Below are 27324 nucleotides of genomic sequence, written 5' to 3' on the forward strand. Positions count from 1 at the left end.
ATTAATTCCAGAAGACTTCCCTCCTCTTGCAAAAGATTCACACATACATAATAAATCTTTTTATATCCTTTTTACCAGTGGTATCATCATTATATGTACATCAATATATGTACCAAATTTTGGTTGGAGACGTGCCTCTTTCTGGGTACCTGCAACTTTTTTTTTTTTTTTTTATTGAGGTACTCAGTCATATGATTGTACTTCCTAAACTTCACGTTCTATACATGTGGAACAAACCAATAATCACCTGGGATTCTCCATATTAGTACCTATAAAAAAAGTTTTATATAAAACCTTATAGGTACTATAAAAAGCAGCTACCTTTAGCTCAGGTCATGATCCCAGAGTCTTGGAATCAGGTCTTACATCAGGCTCCCTGCTCAGCAGGGAGTCTGCTTCTCCCTCTAGTCCTCCCCCACAGACTTGTGCTCACTCTCTCTCTGCAAAATAAATAATAAAATCTTTTTTTTTTTTTAAATATGAAACTTGAAGAACAACAGATAACTAATGCAAACATGAAGCTTTTGCTGTCTGTTCTGAGTAATAAATTATGTCATCTCTGACTAGGGAACCATAATGATAAGCTCGTTTCCTAGCTTGAAGAGAGGGTAAGATTTCAGGTTCTAGGACACCTGGGTGGCTCAGTGGATTAAGCCGCTGCCTTTGGCTTGGGTCATGATCTCAGTGTCCTGGGATCGAGGCCCGCATCGGGCCCTTTGCTCAGCGGGAAGCCTGCTTTCCCCTCTGTCTCTGCCTGCCTCTCTGCCTACTTGTGATCTCTCTCTCTGTCAAATAAAATAAATAAAATCTTTTTAAAATAATTCAGATTCTACAATTCTTGACAATACATAATATACAGCAAGCTTTCTGTACTCATGAGTTAATATTTTAGTGGCACATAGTTGACATTTGGTAAATATTATAAATGGTAAATCATTCATGTAAGTTCAGATAGTAAAAGGGATTTTTTAAAAAGCTGATAGGGGTGCCTGGATGGTGCAGTGGGTTAAGCCTCTAAGGTCGCGATCTCAGGGTCCTGGGATCAAGTCCTGCATTGGGATCTCTGCTCGGCAGGGAACCTGCTTCACCCTCTCTCTCTGTCTGCCTCTCTGCCTGCTTGTGATCTCTCTCTCTCTCTCTTTCTGACAGATAAATAAAGTCTTTTTTTTTTAAAGATTTTATTTATTTATTTGACAGAGAGAAATCACAAGTAGTTGGAGAGGCAGGCAGAGAGAGAGAGAGGAGGAAGCAGGCTCCCTGCTGAGCAGAGAGCCCCATGCGGAACTCGATTCCAGAACCCTGAGATCCTGACCCGAGTCGAAGGCAGCGGTTTAACCCACTGAGCCACCCAGGCACCCAAATAACGTCTTTAAAAAAAAAAAAAAAGCTTATAGTAGAAGAGAGTGATTATGGGGCATTTTACATATCATGGTCAGAGAAAAAGGCCTTTGAAAGCGATGATTGAGCTGATGGATACTTCAGTTATATAACAGTTAAAACAAATGGAAATATTAGTGGGAAATCTCAAATGGAGAGTGTATTCTTAGTATCAAAGCGTTGAGAACTTTCAAAGAACGCAGAGGAAGCAAATGTTATTACAACTTATGAGACTGAGTGGAGTTATCTTAAATAAGGGGCTTAGATCAATAGAGACATAGGTTTTCTACAGAAGTTGGAAATTGTTATGGTGACAGCAAGAAGTCCTTGTAGGGTTTAACTATGCATGTGTATAACATAATCTGACTTACATTTTAAAAGATAACAAACAGTGCTACTTAATGAAGGATAAAATGGTTGAAGCACTTTGAAGATCTAAAAGCTAATGACTACAACTCCACAAAGTTAGAAGCACTTAATCAAATTTGAGTAACAGCACAGACCTATTTTCAGACAAGAAGTTTAGAATTTGGTCTCTGCAATGGGGTGGAAATAAAAACAGAGAAGAAATCTGTATCAAGTAACTCTGAAAGGTTAGGAACTTCGTGCATCTCTGAAAGAAAATTTGGAGGTAAGCTAAGTTGCAATCTTTTTCAATAATGTACAGCATGGGGGCACATAGGTGGCTCAGTTGCTTAAATATCTCCTTTTGATGTGGGAAACAAAGGTAGAAGAAAAATTACTGCATTTCTTTACTACCTACAGACCACTGACAAGTCCTTCAAACAGGCAGAGTGACATTCCTCTAGGGACTCAGCTACCCTCATGTTGATCCTTTGCTAAGGCCTAAAGATGATCCTAGCCGGACCACTTCTGATCTGCCTCCAAGATCCTGCTATGTCTACTTCAACATATAAGTTTCTTTTGGAAACTTCTTTACCTCTGTCCCCCAAGCATATGGACCACCAATATATATCTGAATTTCTCATGACTCAGGTTTTACTAGACGGTAATAAATGACCTCTTCCCAACAATGGCTGGACCCCTAAAGTTCCTGGAAAACTTGCTTCCAAAATTCCTTAGAAACTTAGACTACCTCACAACTTGAAAGGATAAAATGGGCCACTCCTCATGACCCCATTGCAGCTTTTTTCTGTCAATTTTTCCTGTCCCCACGCAATAATGAAATCATCCTTTTTGTACCAAAATTGTCTTAAAAATTCTTTCTTGGCCATTGGCTTCAAGCCCTAGTGTTCTTTCCTATATCACCTTCAGCTCAGGTCATGATCCCAGGATCCTGGAATCAAGTTCCACATCAGACTCCTTGCCCAGCAGGGAGACTTCTTCACTCTCACTCTTCCCCACCCGACCCCCCTCACTTGTGCTCTCTTTCTCCATCTAAAAAGCAAATGAAATCTTAAAAAAAAAAAAATGTACAGCATGCAATGATATTTTTGGGTAACTAAAGATCTGTATTCATGATTCCTGAAAAAAAACTTAAATTTCACCAGTATGGTTCATTTGTGGGTTAGAGGCTCTGTATGACTTTTGATGATGACACTATTTGAAAATGCTTCCTTCCACCTATTTTTAAGATTAATTTCCTAATAAGTGATAAGAACACTTAACAAGCATTTCTGGAGAGAAAAATAGTGTAATGGGAAATCCTGTTTGGAATTTTAATGTAATAATAGTTTTACCCAAATAAGACAAAATCAGGAAATAAGGCAGTATAAATAATGTGAAAAGGCAGGAGTTACTGAAAAGAAACAAAAACGAGGGAAATGGGAGGAATGTCTTGGGACATTCTACTATAAGTGGCATTCCATGAACTTAATGGATTTATTAACTTGGAAATTTGTTATTTTTTAACTCGGGAATTTTTCTAAAAGATTTATTTGCTAGAGAGAGAGTGAGCAAGTGAGCACAAGCAGGGAGTGCAGCAGGCAAAGGAAGAAGCAGGGAGCTTGAATCCCAGAACCCTGGATCATGACCTGTGCTGAAGGCAGACATTTAACTGACTGAGCCACCCAGGAGTCCTTAAATCAGGAATTTTCTTTTTTTTTTTTTTTAAGATTTTATTTATTTATTTGACAAAGAGAAATCACAAGTAGATGGAGAGGCAGGCAGAGAGAGAGAGAGGGAAGCAGGCTTCCTGCTGAGCAGAGAGCCCGATGCAGAACTCGATCCCAGGACCCTGGGATCATGACCTGAGCCGAAGGCAGTGGCTTAACTCACTGAGCACCCAGGCACCCAGGAATTTTCTTTTAGTATGGCCTTGAGTAAATGTCAGAATTGAAAAGCTGAATATTCCAGGTCCATCTCTCTATTTTTTAAGAGATTTACTTTTTTACTTACTTACTACTTACTTGAAAGAGTATGTTAGAGAGTGACCATGGGGCAGTAGGAGAAAGAGAGAAAATCTTAATGTAGGTTCCATGCTGAACAGGACGCCTGCTTGATGCTGAACAGAAAGCCTACTTGATCCCATGACCCTAACTTCATAATTAGAGCCAAAATCAAGAGCTGGATGCTCAACCCACTGAGCTGCCTAAGCACCCCTATTCCAGGCCCTTCTTAGAGTTCAGGTGCTTGTGGATACTCCTTGACATAGGAAGAAGAGTTCTTTGTGTGCTCAATTTGATTTCATAAAGCTAGGATTGCTAACGGGAGTAAAGATGAATCAATATCAAAGTGTTAATGCTTGATTGGTTTTGACATGAAGAAAATGCAAAATGTATGATTCAAATTAGCACAACCAGAATGAAAAACTATTTGGCTCTATTTACTGAAGATGAACATACACCTACTTAGAAAATTCAGGAATTGGCCTTATGACTAATTAAAACAATGATATAGGTCCCTGAAAAGACATGGACAGTAAATTGATTCATACAAGTTCCAATCTGCAAATGATTCAAATGTCCATCAATAGTAATTAGTTACATATCTTTGGTATATTTATATAATGCTATAAAGTTTTAATTCAGGAAAAAGTAATGTTCATGAAAGTCAGAATAGTTGTCATCTCAGGGTGTTCAGGTGATCAATGACTAGAAAGGTTTATTTTTGAGGAACTGTTGGCTTTTGGGGGAGGGAGACAGAGATAGAGGGAATTTCATCAAATTCTCATTCCTCATTTGCTTTCCTGGGTATGCCAATAATGCAATGCCTTCATCCACGTCATTTGCCTTTGTCATTTTCCTAAATCGTTTCTTTTTTTTTTTTTTTAAGATTTTATTTATTTACTTGATAGAGATCACAAGTAGGCAGAGAGGCAGGCAGAGAGGGAGGAGGGAAAGCAGGCTCCCCGCTGAGAAGAGAGCTGGATGCATGACTCAATCCCAAGTCTCTGAGACCATGACCCTAGCCAAAGGTAGAGGCTTAACCCACTGAGCCACCCAGGCACCCGTTCCTAAATCATTTCTTAGTAAGCCGGAAAGATAAGGCAATATCCCTTCACATCCCCAACACACAAAAAATAAGCTTGCTTATGAAAGTATTAAAGTAAGAAAATGTCCAAGTTCTGTGATCCTCAGCTGCGATGCAAATACTGCTGAGTATTGTGACATCCATAAATACCCTTTCACATTACTTCCATGGATTTTAGGAAGCAGAGAGACCCTGAAAACAATGCTCACCCTCTTGCTCCACAGAGTTAGCTAAAGTTATTCAGATTTGAGCAACAGCTCAAACAGGAAATTTACAATATGATCTCTGAAATGGGGTGGAAATAGGGGTGAGAGAGAAATCTATATCAAGAAATTCTGCAGTGTCAGGAACTTTATCTACAGTACTTCACTAGAAGAAAATTTACAACTTTTTTCAAAAATTGATCGAAATTGAGTAGTAATAAAGTAGTTGATGTTTCCTTCTACAACTTGTATCTTCTATCAAGATCCACTAAATAGTACATACAAATCTAGTAGCTTTTAAGTAACAGAAAGTCAAATCTTCAGTGGTTACATACACATGTTTACTTTGAAAAAACTAACATCCTGTGAACTACACAGGATGTATGTATATTTCAGAAAAAAATATTTACCACAAATTTAATTTTTTAAGCCTTCAAAAAAGGTTTCTGTCTAAATATCATCTACCAAGAGGAAGGCAATAAGGAGACAAAAATAAGGCCCTGATAATCTTTTGCTTATGATGTAGGGCAGGTTTGGAGCACAAATCCCACTTTGCTAGGGAGTAGGCTTCCATTGTTCCCTATTCGATGATCTTGGGCCATTAAGATACTCTTCAAATATTTTCTTTGCAGAATACCATTTAGAGATGTGTTCTTAAGGCTTGTTTAGGTAATAACTATTTTTTTAAAGATTTTATTTATTTATTTGACAGGCAGATATCACAAGGAGGCAGAGAGGCAGGCAGAGAGAGAGGGGGGGGGGGAAGCAGGCTCCCTGCTGAGCAGAGAGCCCGAGGCGGGACTCGATCCCAGGATCCTGAGATCATGACCTGAGCCGAAGGCAGCGGCTTAACCCACTGAACCACCCAGGCGCCCCTAGGTAATAACTATTAATGACATCTCTATCAGTAGCAAATCTGTAGTCTTCCATGGATAGACACTGGTAGTGGCCACAAAAGAGGAATAAATAATACAAAGTGAATCCAATATATATATATATAATAAATATACATATATGTAGATATAAAGATATAAATTTATCAGTTAACGAAATACGTTAATGAAGTAGAAAATCCACATTGTTCAATATATCCCACATAAGAAAACCAGTGGGCTTTCCTCTTATTCACATGGACAACTGTCCCTGTCCACTGGATCTTATACAATCGTTACTTCTTAGCTTTCTGCCATCAAGGGGGCTATCGGTCAAGAAATGGAGGTGGGAAGAGGTGGGACGCAAAGTTGTGCCTTTACCCAACCGGTACAATAGATAAGACAGTGCGCAGTCTTAGCACCTCTTTATTCAGGTCTACTTTTTTCCCCTGTGTAAACCTTGAGGCTCGGTGACGTTTCCATTCGGGTTCCTTGGCCGGCCAAATTCATAATGCAACCAAACCCAACGATGCAAGTTAAATTGTCAATGAGACGCTTCTGTTTCACTTAATTGTTTCCTTAAATACGTAGTTACCTTTCTGGCGTTGCTGTCTTACCTTTTCGGGTCAATCATTGTGAAAACAGATCTACAGCCTTAATACCCCCAGTTTTCTTTATTGTAGTTTGTATTCTACCCTTTCCCTATAATACGCTATAATTAAATAGGGTTAGAGACGGGTCCTGTCACAGCACTCTGTGTGACGGTCAAAGTACCAACAATTGCCTTTACTGTTGTGGTCTGCCCCGCCTATCCACAATGTTTGTGGATCTAGAGTTCTCATCCAGGATTCATTTCCAGATTTGCGCAAGAATTCCTTCCCAGTTCCGGTGGAGCGAGAAAAAAACGGTAGGAAGGAGGAGAAACTGAACAGCTCAGGGACACCAGACTGGGCAGGCGTAGGGGGTGGGCCAAGGGGCGGGACTTGGGCAGGGGTGAAAGGTTATCAAGACTCTAGGTGGTGCCGGGGTTGGTGGAAGTCTGCGCCTGTGCAGTTGCTTGGGCGGGCGGTTTTTTTGGTTTTGTTTGTTTGGCGGTTTTTTTTTTGTGGGTTTTGTTGTTGTTGTTGTTGTTGTTGTTTTGTGGGGGTTTTTTTGGTTGGTTTTTGTGTGTGTGTGTGTGGTTTTTGTTGTTGGGTTGTTTTTTTTTTTTTTTTTTTTTTTTTTTTGGTTCAGCGGATCCGCCATATTGAAGAGGAGCGGCCTGGCGACTACTGGAGCCCCGACCTTCCCGCACCCCGCCCTTTAGGGGCTCTATTGAGCCCAGCCCATTTCACCCTCAAAAGCTACTAAGCTTTTCTCTAAGCTTGTCCTCGCCGCCGCCTCTCTCACACGGGAGGCGGCCGTCTAAGTGCATTGTGTTGGTGTCGGCGTGGAGAGCTAAGAGTAAGAGTCGCAGTGAAGCGGCCTGGCCGAGAAGGACGATAAAGGCAAGGTGAAACACCGCTGCGGGACGAGTAAAAAGAGGTGACTCAGGACAATCGCACTACGTAGATCCTATCTAAGCTCAGCGAGAGATCCTACCCCGGAAAAAAAAAAAGGTGAGAGGACCACCGCGTGCGGAAGACGGCGGACTTGGTGCAGTGCCTTTTTTTCTCACGGCCGACGACCCAGTTCTAGCTGTCGCATTTTTTTTTTCTTTCTTACAGTTTGGGTTTGTTTTTTTCGGGGGTGGGGGGTTGGAGTTTTCTTTCTTTCTTTCTTTCTTTCTTTTTTTTTTTTTTTTTGCCCGGGTTATCACTGAGTATTACCACTGCCTCCCACCTTCACATACTGTGGTTTTGGGATAGAAGTCAGCGGTGTCTAGCAGTCTGTGGCGTCCCGTACCTTCCTAGACCCACAGCAGAATGAGAGAGAGGCCAGGAGGAATAGGGGTTTCTTGGTATTTCTTCCCCTTTCTAACAAGATGCGGGACTTAACTTGTCCCTGCATTCTCTGCACCAAGCTGAGCTGGACAGTTGCGCAAGGCAATAATGGCTGCGGAGCCGGCGCTGTAGGAACGTGTTTATATTTTGGACTGTAAGGGAAAATGGCTGACGGCTCTCTCCCCTCGCTGGTAGACTCCTATTTGTGCTGAGTCTAAACGCTCCACATTAGTGCACTTGTATAGCCGTCAGAGGATTCTAGGCGAGTCTCATTGTCGCACTTGCCACCAAACGCTGTCACTAAGGTTAGAGTGATTTCGCAAACTCTCTCAGGGCTAACATTTGTTTACTTCCCGAAGTAAACAGAGGGTGGAATAGTTTTTTTTTGCCTTGTGCTGCCCCAAGGTGCCAATGAAAGATGTTTTAATAAAGAAATCGATTCCATATTACCTTTTACCTATTGTTCACTATTCTGTATGAACACCTCAGTTTGTTAGTAGTAAAATCTCATTGTAATTTGAAGCATGAGATTTTACCTACGTATTTTTTCGTTATAAAATGTTAATTTGTGATAATGGACCACGTTCTAATTGTGTGGAAACCACACTTTAGGAGTTTTACAAATAAGAGCATTTGTGTTATTTTGTGAATTTCCTTTATTATGCTACTGCAGTTTTTCTTATGCAGTTTGTTGCACTGGTATTTACAGGTGAATAATTTTTTAAGGTAGTTACTGAACTTAAGTTTCAGGGCTGTAGATGTGCTCTAAGTATTCTTGTTGTATTTTTAAAGAGGGATACTTTGTATTATTTTCTTACCAGAAGACAATGCACCGCACCTTTTAAATACTCATAATACTTACATACTTTACCTTTCAAAAAAGAATTGAAGTGCTTTGATTAGGAAACATTTAGCGATTTTCTAGGAAATTACAGTAGAAATTACATCATGATAAGAAAGAACTACTTAATTGTAGGCTAGAATGGGAGTCTTAAACCGCATTTTTGGACTGAGTTAAAACATGTTAAACTCTTGTAGTTTCCTTGCTCAGCTAATTTAACCAACTGTCATTTTTGTCTACAGAAAATGGTAAAGATTAAAGACATGTTAGAAAGGGATCAGCTTTAGTTATCTAAATTTGAAAACGCAAGCATGTGATTTTAAGTTTAACATTTAACATTTTAATGCTCCACTGGGAAAAAGGAAAGCCTAAAATATTTGAAATTACTCTTTCAAGGGTCACTTGAAAATGTCTTATTTCACTGATTTAAAGATAATATTTTTTAAATTTCACCTATTTTACCTACCTTTTCCTATATAATTTTTAACAGTTTTTTTTAATGTGTATTTTCTTTTTGTTGGTTTGCTCTCATAATGCTCATTTTCTAACTTAGAGGTAATTTTTGTATCCATTAAACAGGAAAACATTACAGTTAACAACTCTAAACAAGTAACTATTTACCATAAACCATTTTAACTGAATAGAAATAGTCAAGTAGTATTTACTATGGGTCTTTTCCTGGGATTTTAGGAAATTTTAGGTATATACACAAGAAATATTTGGTGGATATTTCCAGATTTTTTTCTTTGATGGTGTATTTGTAATGAAGGTTGTGGTTATTGAAGAAATTTTACTATTTGGTTGTTAGTTAACTAGATGAATGCTCATTTTCTTAGTTTTCTAATATTTTTGCATTTGTTTCAGCATTTTAATGTGGAAACCATCCTTTGTTAAGCTGGATTAAACACACTTATTTCAATAGGGAGGTTTTTTTGTTTGTTTGTTTTGAAATGAGTCCATTAAGGGATACATACTTACAAAGTAGAAAGGCCAGTTTATCTTTTCGTTATGGGGTAGTTGTTTTTTTTAACAACTTTTTTGCGGTATAATTTTTATATATGATAAAACTTACTCCTATTTTTATGTACATTTAACTCTTTATTTAATTTAAAATTATGAAAACAGTATCCAGTTCAGTTTTTTAATATTTCTACCATTTCAGTTCCTTCTGATCATTTGCACTCATTTTGCTCTTTTCCACTCTAGACCCAGGCAATTTCTAATATTCCTGTTGCTATAGATTTGCCTATCTTGGCTGTTCAGATAAATGAGATCATACAATATGTAGTCTTTTTATCTGACTTCTTTCAGCTAGATAATGCTTTTGAGATTTATACTGTATTGTGGATCTATTTAATATGGACTTAAAACTGCTACGAACATGAATTTGTAAATCTTGTTGTGTGAACATTATGTTTTTGTGTTAGGTAGATGCCTATGAGCAAAATTGTTGTGTTGTGTTGTAAATTTGCGTTCAGCTTAAGAAACTGCCAAATCATTTCCCAAGAAGTATTACCATTTTACATTACTACCAGCAGTTTATGAGTTTATTAGTTCTCTGCGTTCTGACTTTTGGTTATACCCACTCTAGTGGGTGTGCAGTGATACCTTATAGTTTTAATTGTATTTGCCTTGTGACTAAACTGTTGGCTGTTTGTAAATCTTTGGAGAAATGTCTCTTCAGATGGCCCATTTTTAAAATTAATATTTAATTATTCCCTCTTAAGGTTATGTATTTTCTCTGACATATGATTTGTAATACTTTCTCAGTCTCTGTTACCTGTTCGTTTTCGTAATGGCATTTTTTAATAAACTTAGGTCACAAAAATTCACCTATTTTCATCTAGGCATTTTATATTTAAATGCTTAAGAAATGATATATATTTTGTATTAAGTATTATATTTTGGCGTGTAATTCATTTGGGGTTAACTTTTATGTATTGTGAGAATTAGAACTCTAAATTCATCTTTTACAGGTGGATATCCAATTGTGTTACTTACTATACTTTGTTTAAAAGACTTTTTTCCCAGTGAAAAGTCTTGGTTCCCTTGTTAATAAACATTTGCTGTATTTAAAAGGGCATATATAAGGGTGCCTGGGTGGCTCAGTCATTAAGCTTCTGCCTTCTGCTCAGGTAATGATCTCAGGGTCCTGGGATCAAGCCCTGCCCACTGAGGAAACTGCTGCTCCCTCTGCTTGTGCTCTCTCTGTGTCTGTCTCTCTGTCAAATAAATAAATGAAACCTTTTAAACAAAGGGCTTATACATAAGGGTTTATTTTTGGGCTACCAGTTCTGTACTATTGAGTTATGTTTATGCTTGTGTTAGCAATTTCATTTTTATAAAGGACAGTAACCCTTGAATTTTTTTTAATTGTGGTAAAATGCATATAAAATGTACCATCTTAACTTTTTTTATGTAGTTCAGCATTAAGTATAATGACATTTTTGTGCAGCCATCATGATATTAACACTTTCATGTTAACTTCCATCACATTTTTAATTTTAACTTACTTTTCTTTATTGCAATCCTTGAGAAATAGATTTTTGTGTTTTTCTTCAGTGACCGAGAAATAGGTTTTTAGCTTTCATTTTTTTCTCTTAAGAATTGTGACCTCATTATTATTTGGACAGAGATCGACATTACTATTTGGGAAGTGGTTAATGCATAGGTTTTTTTTTTTAACCGTGATAGTATATTACCGTCACTTTGGGAGCTTTTGAGTTAATACCAGTACTGAAGGTTCCCTGTGCTCTCCATCCACCTATTTAATTTGTCTAGTACAAAGCCTAGGTAAGTGATCTTTAAAATTTTTGAGGAAAAAAATAATAACTATGTTATTAATTCTAAGAATGTGGGTATCAGTCTTTCAGATAAATATGAACATGCCTTTTTTTTTAAGTAGCATCTACGCTGAACATAGGGCTCAAACAAAACCCTGAGATCAAGAGTCGTATGTTCTCCACTTAAGCTGAGCCAGCTGTGCACCCTAGAACACAACTTTTTGATAGTTTGACTAATGCCAGAGTTGTCATTTGAGTTTTAATTATGTTTGCACTATGTCAGCATTTTGTGTGTATCATATTATGTAGATGCTCTTTTACTTCTACAGATACATGTGAACATTTAGATTAAAGAGGCACAACTAGTGGTGAGTACAGGTACTTTAAGATAGTGGTACAATAAATCATTGATTTATTTGCTTTCATATTTTTAAACATTGAAATTTGACTAGCTTTACATATTAGAATAGGCTTAACTTGATTAAAATTTTTGGTTTGTAATTTTGTTTTAAAGATTGAGTTTTCTTCTATATGCGAAATGATTAGCCACAGATGTTAAGCTGCATTGAGTAAGTTCTCCTTTCCTTTTCCTCCCAACATATGGGGGTCATTCGTTTTTCTTTTGGTGGGTTTAGTCTTTAAAAATGTTTGAATAACCTGATATTACTTAAGGTGCAAAACTGAGGTATTTATCTCCCTATTATTTACTTGAATTATCCAGAAAACCTTAGGTTTGATGTGAAATTATATTAGAGAGTTTGAAGTTTTCCTTTAGTGTTTATGATAGGTTTTCCACAAAAGCTTTTTGTTGTTGTTGTTGTTGTTGTTGTTGTTTTTAGATTTTATTTATAAATAGAGAGTGCTTGAGAGAGCACAAGGATTGGGGGTAGAGGGAGAAGCAGACTCCCCTCTGAACAGGGAGCCTGATAATGGGGTTTGATTGCAGGACCCTGGGATGCTGACCTAAGCCTAAGGAAGCAGATTAACTGAGCCACCGAGGTGCCCTTCCATAAAAGCTTTTCAAAATCAAGTTAGCATTTGTGGATTTGTGTATGAGAGGGAGTTTACAGTGTATATGGAATTATTGAAGTAAAAATAATAGACACTTATAGTTTCTTTTTTCCTTAGTTTAGTATGGTAAATTAAATTCTCTTCACATAGAGGAAAAGTTTGCTAGTATAGAATCTGTTGGGGGTCTTAAAGTGGCAGAACATTGTTCTTTTGGTAAATAATATGGAAACTAGATCTACTGTAATAAACCGTAATGGTATAAGTGAAGGAAAGACTCCATGAAATTGTACTGCTTGCTATGTTTTAGGGCTTTGAATTTATCATATTATGGACTTTTTTTTTTTCTTTTGAAATAAAGTGATCATTACAAAATACTTTCAGTGAGCAAGATGTGAAAAGTAGTTTGATGGAAAATCTTACACAGATATTTTTAAATATCTGTGTACTGATTCTGTGCTGTGTTTGCTAGTCCTCTGCTTTATTAAAGATAACTTAATGCGCAGTATGTGCATGTATGCACACATACATTCATAGATACTTATTTGGTAGCAAACCCTTATTTTTATTCTGCCCTCAGAGTTACTGTATAATTGTGGTTTTCTTCTCAGATTTACCTGTGGAGTTTACTGAAAAGAATTAGCTAGGTCTCACTTCTAGAGTAGATTCTGGAAGATTTTACTTGTTTCTTGGGAAAGACCTAGATAATAAAAAAAATTCTCAGATGATCCTTATGTATAGTTATAGTAGTAGTATAGTTTAAGAGAAGGGGAGACCTGAGATCATTCAGGAATGTTGTTACTTTGCCATTAGGCAGCACTTATCTTCTTTTGAATGTTTAGTGTTGGCAGTGGGGTCAAAAATCTCACACCCAAAGTCACAGATATATTGTAAATAGGATTTTAATGCAGTAGTTTAAGAACTGGAATTATACTTACAAACTTGATTTGATTATATCTGTTTTATCACTTAGAGGTTCTTCTCTGATTATCCTTTCTATACTTGTGGCATGTTTCCTTTTCTCTTGCAACAAATACTTGTTGGGCATTTGCCGTGTATCAGTTAGTATCCTAAGCACTTATCATATATTAATGTACAAAATAAAAATACTACTTTTTTCTGGAACCATATTTTTTACAAAGTAAGTTGGGGTAGGACTAGCTAATTTTCCTAACTTTGATTTTCTGTCATTTTCTTAGCCTACCTCAGTAAAGGTGCTATGATTGAAGTTACATGTTACAGTATTAAACTAGTGGAACTTCCCGAGTTCTTTTCCTTTTAAAATAGTTTTTTAGGGGCACCTCGGTGGCTCAGTGGGTTGGGCCTCTGCCTTTGGCTCAGGTCAAGGTCTCAGGGTCCTTGGATTGATCCCAGCCCGCATTGGGCTCTCTGCTCAGCGGGGAGCCTGCTTTCTCCCCTCTCTCTGCCTCTCTCTGTCTACTTGGGATTTCCCTCTTTCTGTCAAATAAATAAAAAGTATAAAATCTTTCAAAAAAATTAAAAAATAAAATAAAATAGTTTTTTAAAAAGATTCATTTTGGGGCGCCTGAGTGGCTCAGTGGTTAAAGCCTCTGCCTTCGGCTCAGGTCATGATCCTAGGGTCCTGGGATCAAGCCTCACATCGGGCTCTCTGCTCGGCAGGGAGCCTGCCTCCTCCTCTCTCTCTGCCTGCCTCTCTGCCTACTTGTGATCTGTCAAATAAATAAAAATCTCTTAAAAAAAAAAGATTCATTTTGGGGTGCCTGGGTGGCTCAGTTGGCACTACTACCTACTACTACTACCTACTGCCTTTGGCTCAGATCATAATCCTGCAATCCCAGTATCACTTCTCCCTCTGACCCTCCCCTTTCTCATGCTCTTTCCTTCTCTCTCTCTCTCATTATCTCTTTTTCAAATAAATAAAATCTGTTTTTTTAAAAAAAGATTCACTCTGAACATTAGTATTCCCCTGTGCAATATAGGTGTGAAGTACAAAAGAACGGCGTTCCTTTTATCTCTGGGTTTAGGGGCACCTGGGTGGCTAAGTGGGTTAAAGCCTCTGCCTTTAGCTCTGGTCATGATCAGGGTGCTGGGATCGAGCCCGCATTGGGCTCTCTGCTCGGCAAGGAGCCTGCTTCCTCCTCTCTCCCTCTATGCCTGCCTCTCTGCCTGCTTGTGATCTCTGTCTGTCAAATAAACAAAATCTATCTATTGGGTTTAGGAATAATTTAGGAGTTTAATGAAACATTAAAGTTTGTGGTTAGAAGACATAGGCTGTCACAGTTTTTCTTTTCCTGTGTTACTGTGTCTGCCTGAGCTTAATTAGTTTTCTTCTTGGTTATGTGTGTTCTGATTTTGTTTTAATTTGTTTTGTTCTGGTGCTTTTTGTTTAATGTCTTCCTTCACATTCTTATAGGTTAGTGGCATCCATGTTGTCAGTGTAAGGCTTTTTAGGCGAGATAAACAAGACACCAGGCGCAATAGGCACAAGGCAAGATTTATTAAAGGCACTCTCTGGCAAAGTTTCAGGGCTCAGGAGAAGGGGAGCCAGGAAAGTCGTGCCAGGAGGAGATGGGCACCCTCAGGTGAGGTTCCACCACTCTGGAAAGCGGAGAAATGTGGAGTCAGGGAAGTCGCACTTGAAGGGAGTCAGGCCAAGGCAGGGCATGGGCTCACATCCACATATGGGAGGGTATTTGGTGATCAGAGGGTATGGGGTGGGTGGTCCTGATACTTCTGTTTCCAAAATAGGTATTGGGTTACCTACGGAGAGCTGGGCATACATCCTTTTGGCACGAGAGTCAAGGGTTGAGGAAGAGGGAGGAGAGGTGCTGGAAGATGGCGGCCCCGGCAGTCTTTTCTATTGTTCCTCCTGCATTCCCAGAGCCACCGACCCAACATTCCAATCTTTTTGTGTAAGGGGCGGCAATTCAGATCTGGCTACTTCCTGCTGGCAAAGGGACGTTGTTATAGGGTCCTTTGGATGGGGGTAGGCAGGTGTAGGGTTGCTGGAGGAGTTGATTGACGGTGACCCTGTATGTGATCCTGAATGAAGCGAAGAACACAGGGGCAATTAGTGCTAATAGGCAGAGGAGAATAAGGGGATCAGAAGGATCCCAAGGGGGAGAGCCACCATTGAGAGGGGTTTATTTCAGAGCGATTCTGGCCATGAAGGGAGTCGTGGATTTTTGCCAGGGCACCAGTATTGGTTTCGACTATACCAGATTCATTGATATAATAGCAACATTCTTCATTGAGGAATAAACACGTTACTCCCTTGTCTGCGGTGAGCAAGTCCAGGGCTTGTCAGTTCTGTAGGGCTGCCTGGGCCACTGAGGTAACCTGTCGTTGTAGGGATGTCAAGAACTGAACAGCCTCTACGGCTGTTCAGAGCTATTCAAATAAATCTCAGGTAGCATCTGTGGAGTGGGCTAGAGCCCCAGTGCCCAGCCCGGTGGCCACTAGGGAAGACACCAAGGAGACCCCAATAACCAGGGGAAGAAACACAGCCTTTTTCTGTAGTGGGAGGAGCGGGGAGAAAACGGCCATTTCCGCTAGGGCTGGCACCCTCCGGGCTGGCCGTCTGTGATGACCAGCTGAGTAGACCGTGTGGTGTCCCTGTGGGTCCAAGTTTCCACTAGGAAGAAGTGCCACCTGAACCCAGGGTCACCTGAGGGGCAGCTAATTGGGGGGGACGGTAGAAGGAGGAGGGTGAGGAGAAGTGGTGCAGAAAATTTGCAACCACGTGGGCTTGGGAAGTCCAGCCATCCTGTGGTGGGGCTGGTTTTAGATTGGAGATGTGTACCCATGGGTGGTGTCCTAGGAGTTCTGCCGCTGTGGGAGTTGTGAGAATAACAGTAGGAGGGCCGGTCCACCTGAGCTGTAAGGACTTAGGGTGAAGTTCTCATAAGAGAACTTGGTCCCCAGGATTTAAGGCCTGGGGGAAATCTCTACCTGGGCTGTTGGGGGCGGGGATGGTTGCATCTGCATGAGCCCTGAGGAGGTGAGGGTCAGATAGGGCAGATAAGATAGGAGGGGTGGAGGAGAGGCAGGCAGGTTGTGATTGAGTAGGAAGGGCCTGCCGTACCTCAAAGGGGCTGAGTCCTGGCGGGCCTCAAGGAGAGGCCCTAAGGTGGTGAGGCCCTAAGGTGGGCAAAGGGTTGTCCAAGAGGGGCGGTTTCGAGAGTACGTTTGGTGAGTTGTTCCTTTGAGGAGGCCATTGGCCCTCTTGACCTTACCCAAGAATTGAGGGTAGTAGGGGATATGGAGTTTTCAGGTGATGTTGAGGCTCTTGGAGATCTGTTGTATAATGTTGGCGATGAAGGCAGTTCCGTTGTCTGATTGTAGGGTTCGAGGGAGTCCAAACCTCGGATGATCTGTTCAGTGAGAACCACGGTGACCACATCTGCTGTTTCTCTAGCTGTGGGGGATGCCTCAATCCAGCCTGTGAAGGTGTCCACAAGAGTTAGCAGGTATCTGAAGGTTTTGTGTTGAGGCATGTGAGTGAAGTCAAGTTGCCATTTCTCGCCTGGCTCATGCCTCCTGAGTTGGTGGGTGGGTTCTGGTCTGCAGAGGCCGCCCTGGGCGATGACTGCAGAGCAGGTTTTGCAGGCCTGGTATACTTTGGAGGAGGGGGTGGTGAAAGAGAGGTTGGAGAAATTGGTATAGGGCCTTTGGCGATGTGGAGAGACTGGTGGATGTCAGTAGTGAGGGTGTGGATTAGCCTGTTTGGGAGGGCATTTTTGTCCTGAACATAATACCATTTCTTGCCACCCAACCTGCCACCTAATGTTTTGAGGGCCCAAGTCTCATCGTGTGTACGAGGGACTGTGGGGAGTGTTGAGAAATGGGAGAGGGCCTGGAGAGGAGTTTAAGGCCATCTGTCGGGCTATAGCGTCTGCCTTATTGTTCCCCAAAGAGATGGGGTCCTTGGAGGCCTGATGGCCATGACAGTGGACAGTATCCACCTCGGTAGGGTAATTGAGAGCCTCAAAGAGTTTGGCAATAAGAGGCCCGTTGACTGTGAGGGTTCCCTTGGTCATGAGAAATCCCCTTTCTCACCAGAGGACAGAGTAAGTATAGGTAATAAGGAAAGCATATTTAGAGTCAGTATAAATAGTGACCAGTTGTCCCTCAGATAATGAAGGGCCCTGGTGAGAGCCACCAGTTCTGCCTTTTGAGAAGTAGTCCCAGTGGGAAGGGGGGGGCAGTGTCTATGACAACGTCCAGGGTGACCACTGCATAGGCCCTGTGTGGCCGTTCATCTGGTGCTATGAGGAAGCTCCCATCCACGAACAGTGTGCGTTGGGGTCAGGCAGCGGCCGAGTCCGAAAGTCCTGGATGGGAGGTAGAAAGTTCTTCCAGGAGTTGAGAGCAGGAATGGGAAGGAGTAGGGAGAGATGAAGGTGTCAGCAAGAGAGTGGCAGCATTTAGGTGAGGGAAGACAGAGAGTGTGACCTGGGGGTTTTCTATGAACAGCAGGTGGTCAAGTTGGAGACAGGAAGGAATGAGTTGTGCCAAGGATTTTGTGGCTGACTAAGTCCATAAGTCGATGTGGGGAGAAGACCATGATGGTCTGTCCTAAGGTAAGTTCAAGGGCCTCCTTTGTCAGAGAAGTGGCTGCTGCTAGGACCCTGAGGCAGGGCTGCCATCCCTGGGCGGTGACATCTAGTTCCTTGGAGAGTTAATGGGGATAAGGAGACCCTGCTGCTGGAGGCAATCGAAGATGGGCTTAAGTCCTCACCGATGGGTTGCCACTATAGGTCTGGAAATGTCCCATACCTGCGGATCTACAGAGGGGAGAAAGTCCGGGATAGAGGACGAGTTGAAGGGAATAGAGGTGAGCAGAAGTCGAGGGAGATGGAGAGAGACGAATGGTGGCCTGAAGTTTGTGGAGGATGTCTCTGCCTAGTAGGGGAACAGGGCAGGAAGGGATATTGAGGAAGGAGTGAGAATGAGAAGGGGAATCTATCCAGGGGTTAGGCTGCACCTCAGGGGCAGAGTGGCCTTTGGAGTGGAGGAAGTACCATCAGTTCTCATAACTGCAACTGGGGAGGGATGAGTAGGACCCGAGTAAAGGCAGGACAGAATAGGTAGCCTCCATGTCCAACAGAAAGGAAAGGGACTTACCCACTACCTGGAGTGTGACCCTGGGCTCAGCATGGGTGAGAGGGGTGTCCAAGTCTGGGCTCCGTCAGTCATCCTCCAATCCGAGAAGTTGGATGGCAGGACTTACCATCTCGGGGTCTCCCACGCATGGAGGTTCCAGGAATCCCCCAAGGCTGGGGCAGTCCAATTTCCAGTGGCCCATCATGCAGCATTGAGGGCACAGCCTAGGAGGCGCTTTTCGATTGGGACATTGATGGACCTAGTGTCCCTCGTCTCCGCACTTGAAACAGGCCCCCAGAGGGGCGCGGTTAAGTGCTCCCTTCTGTTGACCCCAGAACCTGCCGGCCTCGGGGCTGCGACCAAGGCTTGCGTCTGCAGTTGGACCTTCTGTTGGGGAGTCTGGCTTGGCGCTTAATTTCTGCTGCCTCCTCTCGGGAGTTAAAAGACTTTAAATGGCATTTTGACCAGATCAGAAATGGGAGTTTGAGGGCCCTCTTCCACTTTCTTTAATTTTTTCCGAATGTCAGCAGCTGACTGAGAAATAAAGTGGGTAGCTCGAAACAGTTACTCCTGCTGGAGATGCCGGGTCTAGGCGAGTGTATTAAGTCAGCACCTCGGTAAGTTGGTTAAGAAACATCGCCCAGTTTTCATTGGGTTCCTGAATGATCTCCCTTCACAGACCTTCTACAACTTCTCAGGTTTTGTCTCAAGTCATTTCCTTCCAAACAACCATCTCATTTAGGACAAAATTACATCTTTTTACTTTCAACAAAATGTATTCCCATTCCTTAAATCTTTCTTACATATCTTCTACTTTCCTACATACAGAGTTGCTTCCTTTATTTCCATCAGTCTTACGGTTAGCAGGATTTTGTACTCTTAGGAATACCTTTACTCATTAACCTCTGGTCAGTTATTAGTCAGTTGTGAATGGTTATAATAGAATTCTTCAGATGTCAATTTATGAATCAGTTAAGCACAAACTGTGCTTACTAACAGATTTAAATAGTCTTTTCTTTGTTCTAAGAAGTCAAAAGCACAAACCTATGTTCAGTAATCAATGACTTGGCATTTTATCCTCTTTGAAAAAGACCTAAATGTCCAACAAATTTAATTCCATTTGTCATCCGAGCAAAACTTTAAACTTTCAGGTTACCAAAGACTTTGAAAGCTATCTCAGCAATTACCCATTAAAACTCTGAGACAGTTCACCATCAGTTTAGTCATTTCTTTGCTAACAGATTTTAACAAATAACACGAGCTTATTTGACTTTCAGTAAACTTTGATTGAAGTTCCACATTTACTGCAGATAACTTTGTCAGGAGTTAGGATAGGAGTGAGGAGGGAGAGAGAGGGCACCAGTTCAGAAATCCTGAAAATAAGTGACCTTGGCCGATCTGCCTTGGTGTCTGCCAAGATTATTTAGGTCCATGAGATTCTGATAATTAAATGTGCCTTCCAGAGGCTATTGGGACTGATTTAAGATTGGCCAACAGGCCTAAAACACCCCAGGGAGTTTTAGGGTTGAATTTGGATTAGAAGGTCCCCATGATTCGTTGCCAGGCAACCCGAGGTCTGGAGGAAGGCGTCCCCTTGTCCACCATTGGGTTGCAGAAAAACTGTGTCGACTGCCATAGAAGTTAGGACTTCTCCCAGCCTCTGGGAATCACGGAGGTCACCTGGTGACCTGCGGGGTCCACCCTAACGCCGCCACAATTAGGGCAGGGCTTTCCGGAGGGAGGCGCGGTACCAGGGAAAACTCAACATGGCTTCAGAAGTGGCATTTGGAAAGGCAGATCCAGGTCCAGGTCCACCTAGGAAGAGGAGAGAGGAAGAGGAGAGGAAGAGGAGAAAATGTCCTAAATGCTTTAGGTCCAGGTCCGCCTAGGAAGAGGAGAGAGCTTCCCCTCCAGGGTGGGGGCTCAATCTCCTCCCTGGTTTCGGCACCAAATGTCAGGTTTTTATAGGCGAGATAAACACAACACCAGGCGAGGTAGGCACAAGGCAAGATTTATTAAAAACACTCTCCACATAGTTTCAGGGCTCAGGAGAAGGGGAGCCAGGAAGCCCTAGGGCGAGGTTCCACCACTCTGGAAAGCAGAGATGGGGAACCTGCACTGGGAGGGAGTTGGTGGGATTCTTTTATTGAGCCAAGGCAGGGCATGGGCTCACATCCATATATGGTAGGGTGTTTGGTGATCAGAGGGTGTGGGGTGGGTGGTCCTGATTCTTCTGTTTCCTGCACAGGTATCAGGTTACCTATGGAGCCGTGACCTGGGCATACATCCTTTTGGCAGGAGAGTCAAGGGTTGAGGAAGTCGAGGGAGGGGGCTGGAAGCTGGCAGCCCTGGCAGTCTTTTCTGTTGTTCCTCCTTATTCCGGAGCCACCAACCCAACAGTCAGAATTAAGATTTCTAAGTCACTGGTAGTCCTAGCACTGGAAAGTGTCAGCATTTAGGTAGTTATTTGTTGAATATCAACAGTTCATCATTTCCTACATGATTTACCCTATTTTTACAGTATTACTGATAGTATTCATTACCTGGAGTAGTTTAGCCTCACTGTTAATCATTTTAAGATGAAAAAATGATGTCAGAGAGGTGAAGGGCAACCAAAGCAGTGCAGTCTTGAATTACCTTTTTCATGAAATTGCCATCATAATGTCATATCTAACAAGTTAACTTTTTGAATTCTGTTGCTTTTTTATTCCTCTTAAAACGTTCTCTGTTGAGGGGCACCTGAATGGCTCAGTCATTAGACATCTGCCTTCAACCTAAGTCATGATCCCGGGGTCCTGGAATCAAGCCCCATGTTGAGCTCCCTGAGCTCAGTGGGAAATCTGCTTCTCCCTCTCCCACTTACCCTGCTTGCGTTCCCTCCCTCACTATATCTCTCTCTGTCAAACAAATAAATAAGATCTTTTAAAAAATATTTTTTGTGAGTTATTTCATGTTTATTAATTCTCTCCCTGCTAAACTTGGCAAAGTCAGAGACATAGAGAGGTCCTGCACGTTATTTGACTTACTTTCCAAAATCTAGACCTGTTTGGTGGGATCTGGAACTGCTTGTGCATTACTTAATGGTACTTCAGTTTATCCTTTTTAAACATACTGGAAAACCAAGTTTAAAGAAGTCATTTTACTTTGTATGGTTCTGAGCTGGTACTTTGAGGATTAGATTTCATTTTCTATCAGCATGTAAAGGAATGAGAAGATAATTTAAAAAGAAAAAGGGAACGGGATCTCTGTTTTTCTATATCATATGCCCATTTTGTTTCTGCTGATTTATTTCATTTAACATTGTTTTTGCTGATGGTCACTAACACTGGTGACATTGACCACCTTCCTCTTTTTCTGGTCATTTTCCTTAGGTAGCTATTTCTGTGAGCTTCTAAATTGTCTATTTTTGGTTTGACTCTCAGAATTTACTCTATGATATAAGAACCATATTCGGCTTACATAGAATTTTGTCTCTCAGATAATGTGAGTTATTTTATTTTATCAGTGATTTTATTTGACAAAAGTGAGGGAGAGCTTGAGTGGGGAAGACACAAAGGGAAAGGGAGAAGCAGGGAGACTACTTGAGCTCAGTCCAAGGACCCTGGGATCTTGACCTGACCTGAAGGCAGTCACTTAACCACCTGCACCATCCAGGTGCACCACTGAGTCTTTAAATAGTGCTTTAAGAATCTAGACGAGTAGGATGCCTGGGTGGCTCAGAGGATTAAGCCTCTGCCTTCAACTCAGGTCATGATCTCAGGGTCCTGGGATTGAATCAGGCATCATTGTACTCTCTGCTCAGCGGGGAACGTGCTTCTCTCTCTCTCTGCCTACATGTGATCTCTGTTAAATAAATAAAATCTTAAAAAAAAAAAAAAACCTAGATGAGTGATACTTAAAATTTGAACATTAAGAAAAATCACCTGGAGAGCTGGTTTAAAACAGATTGTTGGTCTCTTCAGACAACAGATGATCTAAACCTGGAGAAGACCCTTGAGAATTTGCAGGTCATGTCTTCAGATAGACTTAGAAAACCATTAGCCTCTACTGTTTCCAGTGAACCCCACATTTCTTTAAGATTAAATACTGAATTTCTCTAATTTTTCTTAAACTTTGGTGTTTGTAGTTTTTTTCTTTGTTTGTTTTTTAAAGATTTTTAAAGATTTAAAGATTGTTATTTATGACAGAGATTACATGCAGGCAGAGAGGCAGGCAGGGGTAGGGGAGTAAGTAGGCTCCCCACTGAGCAGAGAGCCTGAAGCAGGGCTGATCCCAGGACCACAAGAACATGACCTGAGCCAAAAGCAGAGGCCCAACCCCCTGAGCCACCCAGGTGCCCCTAAACTTTTGTGTTTATTTGTAATTTTACATATACTAGGTAGTGTAGCAGGCAATGGGCAACAGTAGGAATAAAAACAATTGTATGAATCCATTGATTTACAGATTTACCGATTACCTCCCCCAAAACCTTTCGAAGCTCGTTCTGTGAGATACATTGCACCATTTTCGAAGCAGGACATCGTGAGATGTGGGACATTCATGTTCAAAGGAGACAAAAATGAAAAGGGCATAGTTAAACTAAATAATAACTACTTTGGTGTCAAGGGATAATTGGACATTAAGTTATGGTTTATCATTTGATGCAGAACTTTTCATGTACATACCTTCGTGTGTGTGTGTGTGTGTGACATACACTTGGGCATATATGTACATTTGTGTGAGTGGGTGTTTAGTTTCATATGTGAAACTTAACGCATATTTATGTGGGGCGGGAAAGTTTGGAGACCATAGAGAAGGCAGAACACTTGTACAAACATTTTATCCCCCATGATACCACCATGTGGAAGCAATCATATGAAGGTTTTTCTACCACTTTTTTGGGTTCATTGTTTAAAATAAGATGTAATTTCAGACCTTCATCCTGTGTATTATAAATTAATCTTTCCCTTGGTGCCCCTTTTAGATTGTCAACAATTTTTGTTATTAACATGCTGTGATGAACATTTTGAGCTGATAAGTATTAGAATGTTGAGTCAAAGTTTTCATTAGTTTCAGTACATTTCAGTTTAATAATAAGTGTTTTCAAATGTTCATCTTTACTTACTGTTCTGCTAGAACTCTGCTGTGTGTCATTTCTTCATTCTACTTGGGAGACATTGCTTTCATGATCCTGATTTCTGTGTCACATACTTTTTACCTGTCCCCCCAATACTGCTCAAAACTGGCATCATTAGGGCGCCTGGGTGGCTCAGTGGGTTAAGCCGCTGCCTTCGGCTCAGGTCATAATCTCAGGGTCCTGGGATCGAGTCCGGCATCGGGCTGTCTGCTCAGCAAGGAGCCTGCTTCTTCCTCTCTCTCTCTCTCTCTCTCTCTGCCTGCCTCTCTGCCTACTTGTGATCTCTGTCAAATAAATAAATAAAATCTTTGAAAAAAAAACTGGCATCATTAACTTAATTTTTATTTAACTTACTAACATTATTTCATGCTTCAAAAATCACACATACATCCAGAAACACCCCTCATATCCTCTATTTATTTTAACTTTCTGCATACTAGGCTTACAGCTTTGTAACTTTAGTTTCAAAGAAACTCAACCACAACCCCTCTTTAACCCCCTGTTTTTAAAAAAGAAAAGTCAGTTACTTTTCATCTTCAATGACTGAGGTTACTGGATGGTTTAAGTATAACTGTCAGGTGGCTCAGGCTCTTTTAATTTGTCTTTTTATTTTATCTTTTTTCTTTTAAGATTTATTTTAATGAGAACAGGCGAGAAAGCAGGGGGAGGGGCAGAGAGACAGGAGAGAGTCCTCAAGCATGGACTAAGCATGGAACCCTTCTCAGGGGTCAGATCCCAGGACCCTGAGATGATGACCTGAGCCAAAATCAACAGTCAGACGCTTGACTGACTGAACTACTCAGGTGCCCCTAAATAAGTCTTTTAAAAAACTGTCTTCCTCCTGACTTTTCTGAGGAGGCTGTTCTTACTTGCAGATTAGGTACTTTTTTTAATCTGCCATTTTCAGAGATGTATTGTGTTTATTATATTATTTTTCTGTTTATGTAAATTAGTTAAACAGTCACAAGTAATACATGATGACTTGAAAATTTTATGTAATTCAGTATCAGAGTTTATATTAGTAGTTCTCAGTTTTGGGTGATTTTGCTGTCTTATCAGACATTCAGCAATGTCAGAGACATCTAAAAATGTCTGACATTTTTCGAGCTAATGATTTAGGGGCAAGTTGGTATGTACTGGCAGGTATCTGGTAGTTAGAGATCAGTGTTGCTCGAAACATTTTAGAGTGCACAGAACCATACAAGTTAGTATCTTCTCTTCTCCACCACCCCAAAGTTATATAGTCCAAAATGTTTATCATACTAAAGCGAAGATAACTTGGTCTGCAGTTTCCATATGACCATACTTCTCCTATTAGACTTGTGGCCCATAGCTTGTGTACAGGTAAATTAGAGGGAGAAAGAGTTTTAGAAGAGAAGCCTAAAGTAGTAGTGTCCACAGATTTATTCTTTGCCTAATATGAGAAGGGTATTATCTGAGCCACATAAATATCAGTGTCTGAAAGTGAATTGCTGTTTTTGGAGGATTATTTTAGCCATACTCAGTAAAGCCTGAGTGGGAGAATTAGTTGTAAAAAAAGAACCATGGGAGGCTTCTTTGGCTTCCTTCCAGCTACATAGGGCCACAATACACATATTCCTCATTCGTACCTCTTTTTTTCTTCCTACTCTTCCCAAGTATGTGTAAAATTCTTACCATACTGATTTCACTAGAAGGGAGTTTCTTTGACATAGCTTCCAGTCTTTTCCATGGTTCTTTAGTGTTCTCCTCCCTCCCCTCAAACCCCCGCCCCCAACCCTTGTTCTTAAAAATAGGCTCAATGCTGGGGCTCAAACTCACAATCCTGAGATCAAGGGTAAGTCACCAAACTGGCTGAGCCACCCAGGTGCCCCTAATATTCTCCCATTTAATTTAATTGTTGATGTGAATGCTTTGATGTTTCCTGTTACTCTCTTTGGACTGTGTTTTCTGTTTACTTGGAGTGTCTTCTCATATGTGTGATGTATAATCTTGAGTTCCTGTGTCATCTTCAGTTACCTCTAATTGCTAATGATTTCCTCTATGAACTTCAGTAGCACTTTATCATGAACTTAATGTTTGCTTGTTTTTTGTTTTTTGTTTTTTGTTTTTTGTTTTACATCTTTTGTATTTTTGTATTCTCTTAAGTACAGTTCTGCTTGCATGGTCTTTTGCTTAGTAGGTAGTTTTTAATAATTCAGTTTTGCTTACTTATCAACACTTGGGCAATGAATACATAGATTCTAAAGAATTATTACAAAATGCAAATTATTTTATCACAATATTATTTTATATTGACTGGTTTATTATTACACAACCTGAGAGAGTATCCTTGTGCTTGTTATTCATAGATTATTTTGTGATGCCTGTTGAGTGAAGTTGATTTCTAAGGTAAAGCTTCTTTTTGAATGACCATATTGGTCTGGTTAAGTGTGTGTGGTGTTTAATAAAATGTTATATCACCCTTAGGATTAAGGATTGGATTATAATTCTCGCCCTTCAGCCACCTACTGAGCAAGTTATATAACCTCATTGAATTATCTTCATTCATTGAATACCTTGCTAGTCACAGGGAGATGTATAACTAATCTCCACTTTAAGACTGTACATCTAATGGGCCAGACAGTAAAAGCTATATTAAAATAGAGGTGTAAAAAGTAAAATAGTAGATGTGAAGGAAATAATTTCAGTTTGAGGTTGTGTATTGTTTGGTGGTCTTTAAAGCTGTAGGATTTTGGTAACTATACAAATTTAGGTCAGGGATTTCCAGAGATAGTAAACACTTGAGATTGAGGAATGAAAGTGTGTGGTATATTTAGAAAAAGACTAGAAGTAGAATATGGAAGAAACCCTGAATATTTATTTAGGAGGAGGGAATTATGGGATGAGACTAGAAAGCTAATTTGAATGAGATTAGATTGTAAGGGATTTCAAGTGCCATGTTAAGGTTTTACATTTAATGTTTGGTTTTTTTTTTTTTTTTTTTTTTAGATTTTTGTTTATTTATTTGACCAAGAGAGACGTCAAGACAGCACAAGCAGGGGGAGTAGATGAGGGAGAATCACACTCCCCACTGAGCAGAGAGCCCAATGTGAGGCTTTATCCCAGTATCCTGAGATCATGACCTGAGCCAGGGGCAGATGGGTAACAACTGAGCCACCCAGGAGCCCACATTTAATTTTTAAACAATAAAGTGGGCCCTTTTCCTTTTGGGAAAAGGAGACATGATGAAATCTGTGTTTTGTAGACAGGTTGGGAGAAATTCTGGTGACTTTTTGGAGGTAAGGTGAAGATGAATCTGGTAGCTGAAGAACTGAAATGTTATTTTTAGCAGTTTGGGTGAAAGATGTTTAGAGATATATTTGGGGTTTTTTTGTTTGTTTTAGGATTTTATTTGTTTATTTGACAGAGAGCGATCACAAGTAGGCAGGGAGACAGAGAGAGAGAAGCAGGCCCCTTGCTGAGCAGAGAGCCCAATGCAGGACTCCATTCCAGGACCCCGGGATCATGACCTGAGCCAAAGGCAGAAACTTAACCCCCTGAGCCACCCAGGCGCCCTTAGACATATGTTTGGAGGAATGAAATTAAGCATTGATATTCCTAGGGCAGGAGTGCCTGGGTGTCTCAGTCAGTTAAGGGTCTGCTTAATGAGTCATCATGATCTCAGGATCCAGGGATCAGAGTCCTGCTTCAGACTCCTTCCT

General features: G+C 40.8%; 1 protein-coding gene across 8 annotated transcripts in view; it reads left to right on the forward strand.

The window, feature by feature from the left end:
• The first annotated feature begins 7082 nt into the window (after positions 1-7082).
• The window catches only part of LOC309856854 (ubiquitin carboxyl-terminal hydrolase 9X-like), a 163198-nt gene continuing 142956 nt past the window's right edge, over positions 7083-27324 (forward strand). For 5 of the 8 annotated variants that reach the window (XM_082718527.1, XM_082718526.1, XM_082718522.1 and 2 more), the window contains exon 1: positions 7083-7482. The gene's annotated coding sequence lies outside the window, so the exon portion shown is untranslated. Of the gene's footprint in view, positions 7483-11759; positions 11809-27324 lie in introns of all 8 variants that reach the window. The other 3 variants (XM_082718524.1, XM_082718523.1, XM_082718525.1) reach the window with 2 other exon arrangements.

This window comes from Mustela nivalis, assembly GCF_964662115.1.
Source record: "Mustela nivalis genome assembly, chromosome: Y".
NCBI classification, from domain to species: Eukaryota; Metazoa; Chordata; class Mammalia; order Carnivora; family Mustelidae; genus Mustela; species Mustela nivalis.